Genomic DNA, 14015 nt, shown 5'->3' with positions numbered 1-14015 from the left:
ATTTAGTGGATCATATGCTTCAGAAAAAAAAATCAGGATAAAAGAATTCCACTGATAATACAAACATTTTTTAAGCCCTCACTTTCAATCTTCATCCTATAGGTTACCTGGCTCTAAGTTACAATTGGTTTTCATCCACTGTGGCTGTGTCTGGAGCTTGGGGTTAGAGGAGATGGGGAGAAAAGCAGAATGGTAGCATTTGGAATCAAATATAGTTTATAAATCAGACAGTGTGTTAAAAGATGATGTATATAGCCAGGTGTGGAAGTGCACCCCTATAATCCCAGCAGCTCAGGAGGCTGAGGCAGGAGGATTGCGAGTTCAAAGCCAGCCTCAGCAACAGTGAGGTGCTCAGCAAGGAGACTCTGTTTCTAAATAAAATACAAAATAGGGCTGGGGATGTGGCTCAGTGATTGAGTGTCCCTGAGTTCAGTCCCTGGTACAAAAAAAAAAAAAAGGATGATATATATGGTTTGGGGATGTAGTTTAGTGGTTAAGTGCCCCTAGGTTTAATTCCATGGTACAAAAACAACCCCCAAACCAATGTATGTATATTAAAAAAAATAACCTGCAGCATTTTAAAATCTGTGCATGCATAGGTCTTACTGACTTATCCTCTCCAGATACATAGGTATCAGTGCTGGATTTAACATAAAGATGAGAAAATTTTCATGGGAGAGTAATTCTTGAATGTTTGCCATTTTGGTTTCTGCTTTTGTTTGAAGTTTTGTCAGAATACATTCATGGGTAGAAACTTATTGGATGACTTCTCATGTCTGGTCTACTTGAAGGGTCTGCTCCTTCAATGCTGTTAGAGCAATTGGAAGTACTTAAAATATACAGTATCTTCATTTATAGTTTCTTAACCTCTAACTTAAAAGTGAGTGATTTATCAGTATATTGTGAACATTTTCCATGTTAACAAATCTGTATCTCAGTTGATATTGGAGGACTGTAAGTTTAAGAAAACAAAGCCATTTTAATTTATTTTAAAACAGAGTACGTTATTTATAAGTTGCTACACCAAGCTATTAGGATTCAATATTATCTCAATGTAGAATATAATCTCAATAAGGACCATGAGTCAATACAGAATATCTTTTTTTATTAGAATGTCACATAACCTTACTAAATCAATTTTACTGAAGACTCTACTATGTCCTCCATGTCAAACTGCTCAGTTGAAAGATTTTCTGCTACACTGTTATTGCTCTTGTTATTCTATGTGTGTTGGAAGGTAGATCAAAATTTTCTTTGGTGAGTTTTTCCATTAAACTTCTACATTCAGTCAACTCTAATGGTATTAAAAATGATTTCTCCAAGAGACATTTTCTGATACCATAGATATAATTGTTAGTTTAAAAATTATGGAAAAAGGAATCATAAGTAGTTCATGTTGTAATTTTAGATTCTGTTTGCATCCGGCTTTTAAAGCTATGTTTGATTCTTACAAATTTATACTCTGGAAAGGGTTAAAAGTAGTCAAATTTAAAATATTAGCTTGGTTATAGCAAGAAAGTTGTCAATATCCATCTAGTTTTACCTACATGTTTATCAGATTCTTTGCTCATACTATATTCAGTTGCATTCTTCTCTGTTTTTCTGGTTTAAATTCTATAGATTGGCTCATTAGTATCCATTAGGTAGCATCCAGGTTCACATTCCAGTAGCCTTCCTGCATCATTCTTAAGCAGCTGTAATTAATATCTTCACCATTTTTCATCTTCACTCATGGACATGCATGCAATTAATATAGTTAACATTATTTTGCTTTGTTGTTCAAGAGCACTGTAGCAGATGGTGGATGATCTGGGGTCTTAGCTTTTTCAAGGGCATGTTTTGTGGTGAGATTTTGGGATAGTTTCTCTTTCTCAGTTTCCATATTGTGAAGAAGGAAAAGGAATGCTTGTCTTTTATATCACAAGATGGTTACAAGAAATAAATTGGAAAAGAGGCATTAATGAAATATGGATTTCTGCCAGTCTGATGGGATATTATTATCTCATTTCTAATAATTTCATTTATATAACTGCTTTACAAATTCTGTGGTGGAGAAGAATGCATCTTCTATCTCCTTGGTATGCCTTCATTGTGCTGCATACATCCCAGAGACTCACTGACAGGAAGCAATCCGGTGTTAGCAAGGTTTTGGTAAATTGTACAATGTCACAAAAATAAAATGGAACTTAAACATAATGAACTGCGCTAGTGGTGACTTGGGAGTAAGAGAGCATATGAGTCTGAAAATTGCAATTTAATCCTCTAAGCTGATGGTGTGCGGAATGACTGAGAGAACCTAATAATGCTCTTTATTTTCAAGACCATCAACGTACTCTCTGAAGGTAATTTGATTTTTAGGAATTCATGAACTGGCTATGTGATTTTTTAAAAAGTAAACCATGAGGCAGGAAAGACAGGGTCCATTAGAGAAAGCCTTCTGTCTGAAAAGAAGGAATACAAGTTTCCTAGAAAAAATAAACAGAGGGTAAAGATGCTCTCACTAAGAATCCAAATAGAACTGAGCTTTTTGGAGCAGGCATTGTATCGACTTTAGAAGGTGTAGGGAGCTTGATTTCTGGGAGCTTAAGGGTAGCTGAGTCATGGAACATGAGAGGATGATGGGTCAGCTTCAGAGAACACATTGGTCAGCATAGAGGGTGTAGGAAACCTGATACACAGGGAATTTAGATGATGAGGAGTGCTGTTACTACCTGGTAAACAAGGTAAACTAGGTCAGAACAAAATGAAATTGGGAAAAAGATCTCTTGCGTGTTGATTCAGCAAGAAAAAATGAATGAACCAGAAATTTCCAAGTGGAAGTATATAAATATTTTTAATTTTTGAAAAGCTTTTAGGAAGCAATTTATAGATTATATTTTTTCATGAATTATACTTGTCAAGCTGTCACGTGTATATTTCACTTTATATGTTTATAATTTCATGTCTAGTCATCAAAATGAGAATTAGAAGTCAGAAAGGCTAATTATGCTTGTATATTTTAATGATTCTTGTCAGCCTAGAATCTCTTTTTTTGTCCTTTTTGCCTTCTCAGACCTTTTACCAAAAGTAGTAGATTGGAATCATTATTTAAAACCATTACTCTTAAAATTGAAATCTAAATAATGTTTGGGTGGTATAGGTGGGAACTATATAATTTTTCTGTTTCAGTTTTCTAGACTTAATCTTACTCTCTTAATCTGCCTTGTACTGCTGGAACAAAATACCACAGACTGGGTCATTTATAAAAAAAAAAAAGAAATTCATTTCTTATAGTCTCAAGGCTGGAAGTATAAGATCAGGGAGCTGGTGAGGCGCTTCTCACAGAGTTCTCACATAGCAGAGGGCAGGAAAGTGAACCTTTTTATAGGGACATGAATCCATCTGTGAGGGTGGAACTCTTGTGACCTAAACACCTCTATCAGGTCACATTTCCTGACACTGTGGCATTGGGGATTAAGGGTCATCAGGAGTTTTGTGGGAGACAAACACATTCAAACTGTAACACTGCTCAGTCCTCCTTGGAATTAGTTGGTTTCTCTTTTTACTGTTCCCTACATGATGAAGCCATGCCAATGTTCAGTTCTATACAATCTTCTTTGACTCTATGAAGTTAAAGCACTTTAAAATAGACTTTCAGAGGGCTGGGGATGTGGCTCAAGCGGTAGCGCACTCGCCTGGCATGCGTGTGGCCTGGGTTCGATCCTCAGCACCACATACAAAGATGTTGTGTCCGCCGAAAACTAAAAAATAAATATTAAAAATTCTCTCTCTCTCTCTCTCTCTCTAACTCTCTCTTTAAAAAAAAAATAGACTTTCAGAGCAGTTTTTGGTTGACAGAAAAATCAAGGGGAAGATACAGGGATTTCCCATATACCCCTCACATACCTGCAGATACAGATTGACCTGCTATCAAAATCCCACACTAGAATGGTACATTTGTTACAACTGATGAGCCTATATGGATACATCATCATCATCACCCAAAGGTGACGGTTCACCCTTTGTTTTGTACACGTGCTGAATTTTGACAATATATGAAGACAGGTATTCACTGTTATTATCAGACAGATTATAATTTCACTTCCCTAAAACTCTTGTGTGCTCTGCTTATCATCAGTCCTTCCCTGCTATCCCCAGGTAACCATTGCTTCTCTGTCTCCTTTCCCAGGTGTCACATAGTTGGAATCAGATAGTTTGGAGGCTTTTCATATTGGCTTCTTTCACCTAGTACTATGCATCTATGGTTGCTCCATGTCTTTTCAAGTTTTGTTAGCTCATTCTTTTCAGTGCTGAATAACATATCATTGTTTGATGTACCACCATTTATTTATTCATTCACCTACTGAAACACATCTTGGGTGCTTCCAAGTTTTGTCAATTATGAATAAAGCTGCTATAAACATTTGTGTGAGGATTTATATGTGGATATAGGTTTTCAGCACATTTGGGTAAATACCAAGGAACATGATTGCTGTATCATATGGTAAGAATGTGTTTAGCTTTGTAAGAAACTGCCAAACTGTCTTTCAAACAGGCTGAACCATTTAGCATTTCCATCATTAATGCCTGAGAGTTTCTGTTGTTCACATCCGTTGCCAGCATTTGATAGTGTTTTGGATTTTGGCCATTCTAATAGATCTGTTGTGGAATATCATTTTAATTTGCAATTCCCTAATAATATAATGATATTGAACATTTTTTCCTATGCTCATTTGTTATCTGAATATATTCTTGGGTGAGATGTCTTTTTGGATCTTTCATGCATTCATTAGTTAGGTTGTTTATCTTCTCATTGTTGAATTTTAAGTGTTCTTTGTGTATTTGGGATTACAGCTATATATCAGATATGTCTTTTATAAATATTTTCTACCAGTCTGTGGCATGTCTTGACAAAGTCTTTCACAAATCAGAATGCTTAATTTTAATGAAGTTCAGCTTATCAACTATTTCTTTCATGGATTGTGCCTTTGGTCTTACATCTAAAATGTTTTCATCATTACCAAATCACCTAGATTTCTATTATTACTATGGTTAAGAATATGTTGTCTCCCATGAAACTCATTTTGAAATTTAATCCCCATTATGAGATCTTCAGAGGTATATCCAGGTGTGACATTTTAGAAGTGATTAGAGCTCTGCCCCCATGACTGGGTTAATCCATTTATGTGTGATGACTGGATTAATAGACTGTGGTAGGTAAACTCAGGAGTGGGTCTTCTATGAAAATCAATTTGATTTTCTTTCATGCACTCCCTGGCTCATGTGGTACCTGCACTGCCCCTGGACTCTACCATCAAGAGGGCCACCATCAGATGTGGGTTCTTTGGCCAGAAACATGGGCCCCAAGTAATTTTCTTTTCTTTATAATGTGGCTATGGTATTATGTTAGCAACAGAAAATGGACTAAAAGTTTTATATTTTTGTGTTTTCATTAAAGTATGTGATCCATTTTGAGATTTTTTTTGTGTGTGTGGAAGGTAAAAAGTCTGTTTCTAGATGCATTTTTTTTTTTTTTTTGGCATGTGGATATCCAGTTCCATTGCTGTTTGTTGAAGGATGGTGTTTGCTCAATTGTGTTGCTTTGCTCCTTTGTGAAAAATCAGTTGACTATATTTATGTTGCTCTATTTCTAGGTTCTCTATTCTGCTGATTCATCGATTTGTTAATTAATGTGTTAATTAATTGTTAATTAAATTAATTTGTTAATTAATCCATCACTAATACCATCGTGTCTTCATTGCTATAACTTTACAGTAAGTTTCAATCAGGTAGCATCAGTCCTCTAAAGTTGTTCTCATTCAGTGTTGTATTGGCTATTCTGATATTTTTACCCCTTCATATAGATTTTTAGATTTAGTTTGTTAACATCCATTATCTAACTTGCTAGGGTTTGAATTGAAACTTTGTTGGATTTATAGTTCAAATTCAGAGGAACTGACACCTTGACAATATTGAATCTTGTTATCTGTGAACATGGAATATCTATTTTTTTTTTGATAGCTTTCATCAGGATTTTGTGGGTTTTTTGTCATATAGATCTTGTACACATTTTGTTAGGTTTATACTTAGATTTTTCATTTTGAGGAGTGCTAACAAATTGTGTTAGTGTTTAAATTCCCCTTGTGTATTGCTGGTATGTAGGAAGGCAATTGTCTTTTTTTTTTAATTATTATTATTTTTTTAAATTTTGAGACAGGGTTTCATCAAGTTGCTTAGCACCTCATTTAGTTGCTGATGGGGGCCTTGAACTTATGATCCTCCTGCCTCAGCCTCCTGAGTCATTAGAACTGAGATTACAGGCATTTACTCCTTTTTTTTGTTCACCAGCTCATGTCTACATTGTGAATCATGTCATTGTTGAATGAAGATCATTTTATTTTTTACTATCCACATAGGGTATCTGTTATTTCCTTTCTTTACTTATTGAATTAGCAAATTTCCATTATGATATTGAAAAAAAGTGGTGGGAGGAAAACATCCTTGCCTCTTTTTTGATCTTAGTGGGAAAGCTTTTAGTTTCTCACTATTAAGTGGGATGTTTAATATAGGTTTTCTGGTATATATTCTTTGTCAAGTTGAAATTTCTCTCCATTATTATTTTTCTAAGAAATTTTATCATGAATAGGTATTGAATTTTGTCCAAAGCTTTTCTAACATATATTGATATGATCATGCAGTTTTCCTTCTTTAGCTTTTTGATTATTTGATTTGCAAATGTTGAACCAATCTTGAATTCCTGGTCATGGTGTGTAATTTTTTTTTGTACATTGTTTTGTTCTGTTTTCTAATATGTTGTTGAAAATTTAGCATCAATTTATGAGAGAGATTAGTCTGTAGTATTTTTTTTTTTCTTGGTAATGTCTTTGGCTTTGGTATTAGGCTAACGCTGGTCTCATGAAATGAATTAGTAAGTTTTCTCTCTGTTCCTACCTTCTGGAGGAGATTGTACAGAATTGCTATCATTTCTTCCTTAAATGTGTGGGAGAATTCACTGAACTTATATAGGCCTGATGTTTTCTGTTTTGAAAAGTTATTATTGACTCAATTTATTCAATAGATAAAGTCCTATTTAGATTGTTTATTTTTATTTGATTTTTAACAGATGTTTCTTTCAAGGAGTTAATACATTTCATTAGGTTATCAAATTTGTCAGTATATAGCGGTTCAAAATATTCCTTAGTTATCATGTTAATATCCATAAGATTTTAAGTTACACAGTGGTATTCTTCTCTTTAATTTCTGACATCAGTAATTTGTGTCTTCTCTATTTTTCTTAGCTCAGCTAAAGGTAGATAAATTGTATTTTTTTTCAAAATTGTATTAGTTTTTCAAATTGTATTAATTTTGTTGACTTTTTTATTGACTTCCTATTTTCAGATTTATTAATTTATTTTCCAATTTTTATTATTTGTTTTATTCTATTTTTGGATTTAATTTGCTCTTCTATTTCTTGCTAAGATGAAAGTTTAAGTAATTGATATTATATATTTCTTGTTTTCCAGTATGTACATTCAAAAACTACAAAATGTTCTCCAAGAATTGCATTCACTATAGCACAAAATTTGTTAAGTTATATTTTAATTTCATATTGTTCAAAAATATTTTTAGTTTCCCAAGATTTTTTTGTTTGACTAATGTGTCATTTAGAAGCATGTTATTTAACCTGTAAATGTTGAAGACTTTCCCAGGGATTCTGTTATTGATTTCTGATTTAACTCCATTGTGATCTGAAAGCAGGCATTGCATGATTTCTGTTCTTTTTAAAAGAAGCATAGTGATTTTTGTAATAATTTTAAAAATTACATTTTATTGAGTATTAGTGGTTTACTCATACTTCTTTCATCCTTTACTTCTACTAAAGAATTGAAATCCAACAGAGATCTTTAGGCAACTGAAGGTTAGGCACTGTATCAAAGGCAGACATTATGCTTCCACAAGTCAGACTCCTGTCTTTCTAACTCATCTTTTTTTTTTTTTTTTTGCAGTACCTACCATAACACCTAGCACTCAATTGCCATTCTATGAATATTTCTGTTGAAGTGAATGAGCCCATTAAGGTTTATCAAAGTCTCCAAAATATACCTACTTCTTGTAAATAATGGGAAAGACAGGACCAGAAGGAGATCTTTAATAGCCTAACCTTAGCTGTACTCCTAACTTCTCATGGATAAGAGGACTGCTCACATCTCTCATAAGTTCCTTCCCATACATACTTTTATGCTTATATGTAAGAAATATTCTAGTTATATGGGTTGCTCTGCCATCTTTTAATATATGTTTAGTGTTCACCCTAGGATTTAGATCCCTATGCAGGGGCTTCCCACTAGGAATGCCCATTGTAAATTCCTACTATGAAGAAATAAATGTGGATCAAGATATAGTCTCTGTATGGAAACGTACCTACCTTCTAGTTTGAGGGAAAAACTTGCTTTTAAACTATTACTGATATTAACAGAAGAGGGGGTCAGAGTGAAGGTTGAGAAGGGGAAAAGGTTTGGGCAAGAATAAAACTCAGATTCCAAATTGAAATATGGTAGTTATGATCTCAGCCTCTAAATTCTATTCCTGGTGGGGATTGGTGGTAGAGGATGTTATCAGCATTGGGTAATACACAGATTTAATGATAGACATTCTTCTTATGTTTGAAAAATGTAGCAATGTTGCAGAAACATATTCCTTTGTATGAATTTTCCACTGAGACAAAGCAGACTGCCTAACTGAGGGAATTAGCTCTGAGAGAATAGGAAATAACAAGCAATAAGGAGAGCAATCAGGCTCCTTTATTTGATTTTTTTGTTTACATAAGAAGAAACTTTTGTCTGTACTTATCTTCATTCATGATGAATGCTTCCTATTAAGCACCAGGGAGTGATTTTAATATACAAAGGCAAAGAAGGTTGAAATATACATGAAGTCTGTATGCTTTAACTGTCTAAAATATTTTCCTTTAACTGATCTTAGCTGTAAGTTATTTATTGTTTGTGTGTATGTGTGTAGTAATTATCTTCATGTTTGGAAGTCATAGTTTTGTTACTGTGTTGTGAAAGCAAGTTCTGGTGGAGTTCATCCCTATTCCATTTGCCCTTATTATAAGGTTTTATTTTATTCTGTAATATTACTTCTTTCACATAAACACATGAAAACTCATGGAAATATGTTTATCTTTGTATTGGATTTCTTCATCTTATTATATACATCATTGGTAAAAGGTTAATAAACCATTTTCATCTCTGCATGTGAATTTGACATTTGGTCAAATTTTTTTCTTTATCACCCTGGGAACTGATGAAGGATGTATACCATCTATGTTTGTGGGCAGTATCACTCATGTTAAAAGAAGATCCCTCATCAGTAAGTTGTATCTGGATGGCAAGGAACTTTTACTGCACTATACATAATCTGATGAGGGTACCAAAGCTTAAAGTTCTTTGACTGATGTCTGAGCATATCCCATGTGGCGCTCTGAAACTTATGCCTGTACTATAGTGATTTATTGTCACTCAAGATATTGGATTAGGTGGAATCTTTTGGCATGAGTTTTTCAAAAGCCACACCTCTAAACATAATCAATATGACTTGTTAATAAGATGAAGCTGAGTTGAATTTATTGCTTACCAAAGTAAGGAAGAATACTACCTCAAAAAGGTTTGGCAATGCCTCCAAGCAGAAAAACAGGAACAGAATTTATGGAGACTTGCAAGTGGTCTTTAAAAGGAAGGGAGAGGTTGAGGGAGTGGACTTTATTAGGATTGAGTAAGGTTCATGGTATAATGGTCCATGATTGGTGGAAAGAGAGTGAGGATTATTTAAATTTATTTCTTTACTATTTTGGTGCTGGGGATTGAATTCAAAGCTTCATGCATGCTAAACGCGTCACTGGATTACAGACCCTGTCACAAGGTAAGGATTTTGAAGCCAAAACATTCAAAGAATCTTTTAGTATAAGCTTTCTGCTGATATTTTCCACCAAAGAGTTAATGGGTTTTTTGACAAGTTCTGGGAATGAAAGGTAATGAAAAATCAGACCAGAATGTGAGCAGAAAAGTTCTAGAAAAATAAAGTCATTCTAAGGGAGAAAACAAAGTAGCATCAAGTCATGTTGATGTAGACAATAAGGGATGATTTCAGTTCTCCGTGTTCAGGCTGAGACAAAGCAGGATGGGAGATGTACAATTTTAGTTCTCAAGGCTTTTAAATCATATTGGCTTTAGTCTCTTTCTCATATTGGAATTCTCCCCGGAAAGATGGAACTCAAAGAGCATAGTTCTGTGGACTGTTAAATAGACTGCTAAGAGGTCAACTCCCACATAGCATGGTGCCTGATATTGCTATACTGATAACCAGTGACTCCTGTCTTCTACCCTTTTGAGTCTACTATGAAAAACAGGGTTTATGGGAGTCTTGGGAAGCAGAATGTCTAAGTGGTCAGAATTTCAGACACAGATATGGACTTTGCTATCATTTTTCTAGAATACATTTTTTCCTAAGGATACTAGTTTTCACCATGATTTTTTTTCTTGTATTTAGGTCAATGTGTTAAAAAGAATATCATCCATCTTACGGTTGCTTTTACATTTGTACACAAGATTACCCTGAGTTAAGAAAGACATTACTCATAAGCTTTTGTTCACAACTTTACAGATGTTGCAATTTGTCTTGGATTCATCATTAATGAAGTGGTCTATTGCCTGGGTGACAATTAGTTTAGTATAATTACACATTTTTAGATTAGTTGGATTTTATACTCAATATGGTGTTGCTTCACATCAAGGAGAAAACTTCAGACCAATATCACTAATGAACATAGATATAAAACATAAGCACTTCAAGAAGATAATATATTATGATCAAGTGAGTTTCACCCCAGGGATGCAAGATTGGTTCAACATATGCAGATAAGTAAATGTAATTCACCACATAAGTAGAATTAAGGACAAGAATCACATGATCACCTCAATAGATGCAGAAAAGGCTTTTGATACAATCCAGCACCCATTCATGTTAAAAGCACTAGATAAACTAGAGATAGAAGGACATTATGTCAACATTATAAAGGTTATATATGAAAAACCCCAAGCCCACCTCTGAATAGAGAAAGCCTGAAAGCATTTCTTCTAAAATCAGGAACAACATGAGAATGTCTACCCTTACACTCCTTTTCAATATATGTTTTGAAGCCCTAGCCAGAGCAGTAAGGTAAGGAAGGAAATTAAAGGGATACAGATAGGAAAAGGAGAGCTCAAATTATTTATGTTAGAAGATCCAAAACATCCACCAGAAGATTTCAAGAACTCATAAATGGATTTAGCAAAATAGCAGAATACTAGATCAACATACATAAATTAATCATGTTTCTATAGTCCAGTGATGAATCTGCTGAAAAAGAAATTAGGAAAACTATCCCATTCACAATGATCTAATTAAAATACTTGGGAATTAATCTAATGAAGGATGTGAAGGACTTTTACAATGAAAAATATAGAATGTTAAAGAAATTGAAGAAGACCTTAGAAGATGCAAAGAGCTCTCATTCTTGGATAGACAGGATCGATATTATCAAAATGGCCATCCTCCCCAAAATTTTACACAGATTCAATGTGATTCCCATCAAAATAGCAATGACATTCTTCACAGAACTAGAAAAAAAGTAGTCCTAAAATTCATTTGTAAAAATAAGAGATCCAGAATAGCCAAAGCAATCCTGATCAGGAAGGGTAATGAAGGAAGCATCATAATACCTGATCTCAAATTATGCTACAGAGCTGTAGTGACAAAAAAAAGCATGCTGTTGGCATCAACGGAGACATGAGACCAATGGAACAGAAAACAGAGACAAATCCACAAATCACAGCCATTTGATATTTGACAGAGGTACCAAAAATATACTGGATATATACTTTAGTCAACTTTTTTTACTACTGTGAACAAAGATCTGACAAGAACAGTTTTAGAGGAATTCATTTGGAGCTCCTGGTTTCAGAGGTCTCAGTCCATAGATGGCTGGCTGTGTTGTTTTGGGCTTGAGGTGAGACTGAACATTATGGCATAAAGGTGTGGAGGAGGAAGGCAGCTCAGGATATGGAACTTCATCAGGGACAAAATGTATACTCCAAAGACATGCTCCAGTAACCTACCTTCTCTAGCCACACCCTACCTGGTTACAACCACCACTCAGTTAATTCATATCAGGGGGTTAATACATTGAGTAGGTTAAAAGTATCATAACCCAATCACTTCACCTCTAAAATTTCTTGCATTGTCTCAAACAAGAGCTTTTGGTGGCCACATCATATAAAAAAAATACCAGGATCCATATGTAGAAGAATAAACTAGATCCCCCTCTCTTACCCTGCACAAAAGTCAAATCAAAGTGGATCAAAGATTTAGGAATTAGACCAGAAACTTTGCAATTCTTAGAAGAAAACATAGAATCAGCACTCTAGCATGTGGTACACACAATACCAATTTCCTTAATAAGACCTCTAAAGCTCAAGAAATAAAACCAAGAATAAGTGGAATGGCCTAAAATCAAAAAGCTTCCACACAGCAAAGGAAATGATTAAGAGTGTGAAGAGATCTTTCAGAATAAAAGAAAATCTTTGTCAGCTACTCCTCTGACAGAGGATTAATTTTCAGAATCTATAAAGAACTCAAAAAACTTAGCATCAAACCCCCAAATAATCAGACTAGTAAATGGGTAAAAGAACTGAACAGACAATTCTCAAAAGAAAAACAAATGGCCAACAAATATATGAAAAAATGTTGAGTGTTTTCAGCTATCAGAGAAACACAAATCAAACCTTCCCTAAGGTTTCAATTCAACGCAGTCAGAAAGGCAATTATCAAGAACATGAAAGATAATAAATGCTAGACAGGATGCAGAGTAAAGGTAAACTCATACTTTGTTGGTGGGCAGTGTGGAGATTCCTAAAAAGACCAAAGTACAACCACTTTGGAAGGCAGTATGGAGATTCCTCAAAAAACCAGGAATGGAACCACCATATGATCCAACTATCCTACTCCTTAGTATTTATCCAAAAGAACTATAATCAGCAGACTAAAATGATACAGGTACATCAATGTTTATACCAACACAATTTACAATAGCCAAATTATAGAATTATCCTAAATGTCCATCACTAGATGAATAGATTAAGAAAATGGGGTATAAATATATAATGGAGTTTTACTCAGCCATAAAAAAGCATGGAATTAAGTTATTCGATGGTGAATGGAACTGGAAAACATAACGCTAAGTGAAATAAGCTGGGGTGTTTAAGCAGTAAGCTACATTCCCAGCCCCCTGTTTTATTTTTATTTTTGAGATCTTACTAAATTGCTTAGGGCTTCACTGAATTGTTGAGGCTCATCTTGAATTTGCCATCCTCTTGCCTCCACCTCCCGAGTTGCTGGGATTATAGGAGTGCACCACTGTACCTGCCAGAATATGACTTTTTAAATTTTGGTACCCAGGATTGAACTCAGGGGAAACTCACCACTGAGCCACATCCCCAGCCCTATTTTGTATTTTATTTAGATACAGGGTCTCACTGAGCTGCTTTGCACTTTGCTTTTGCTGAGGCTGGCTTTGAACTTGCAATCCTCCTGCCTCAGCTCTTGAGCCACTGGGATTACAGGTGTGTGCCACAACGCCCCGCCAGAATATGGCATTTTTAAAGCAAGGAAAGAAGTCCTCTATGAACAGACTGCACAGAGTGAGACTGGAGAGGTAGGCAAAGACAGTTTATATTAATGAGTCTGGACTTTATCCTGTGGGCCATAGAGAGTTATCAAGGAAAGATTTAAGGCGTCCCCCAACTTGGTTTACTTGTACATATTTCATAATGGTTTTTGGGGAAAAGTCAAGGTTTTAGGCAATATACCTATTTATAATATTGCATATTTTGATTAAACTTTATATTTACTATAGACATAATGGATATTAAAGTCTTTTCCACAACAAGAGACATTTAGAAATTTAGTACATTATGATTATTGCTAAAAACAAATGCCTA

The 14015-nt window shown here is 34.6% G+C and overlaps 1 protein-coding gene across 1 annotated transcript in view; it reads left to right on the top strand.

Annotated features, from left to right (window-relative positions):
- Kcnh5 (potassium voltage-gated channel subfamily H member 5) overlaps positions 1-14015 on the top strand; it is a 293603-nt gene that overhangs the window by 65208 nt on the left and 214380 nt on the right. The window lies entirely within an intron of this gene.

The sequence above is a fragment of the Ictidomys tridecemlineatus genome, chromosome 5, assembly GCF_052094955.1.
Source record: "Ictidomys tridecemlineatus isolate mIctTri1 chromosome 5, mIctTri1.hap1, whole genome shotgun sequence".
Taxonomy (NCBI): domain Eukaryota; kingdom Metazoa; phylum Chordata; class Mammalia; order Rodentia; family Sciuridae; genus Ictidomys; species Ictidomys tridecemlineatus.
The sequence above is the reverse complement of the archived record's forward strand: the minus strand, read 5'-3'. Positions and strand labels throughout refer to the sequence as shown.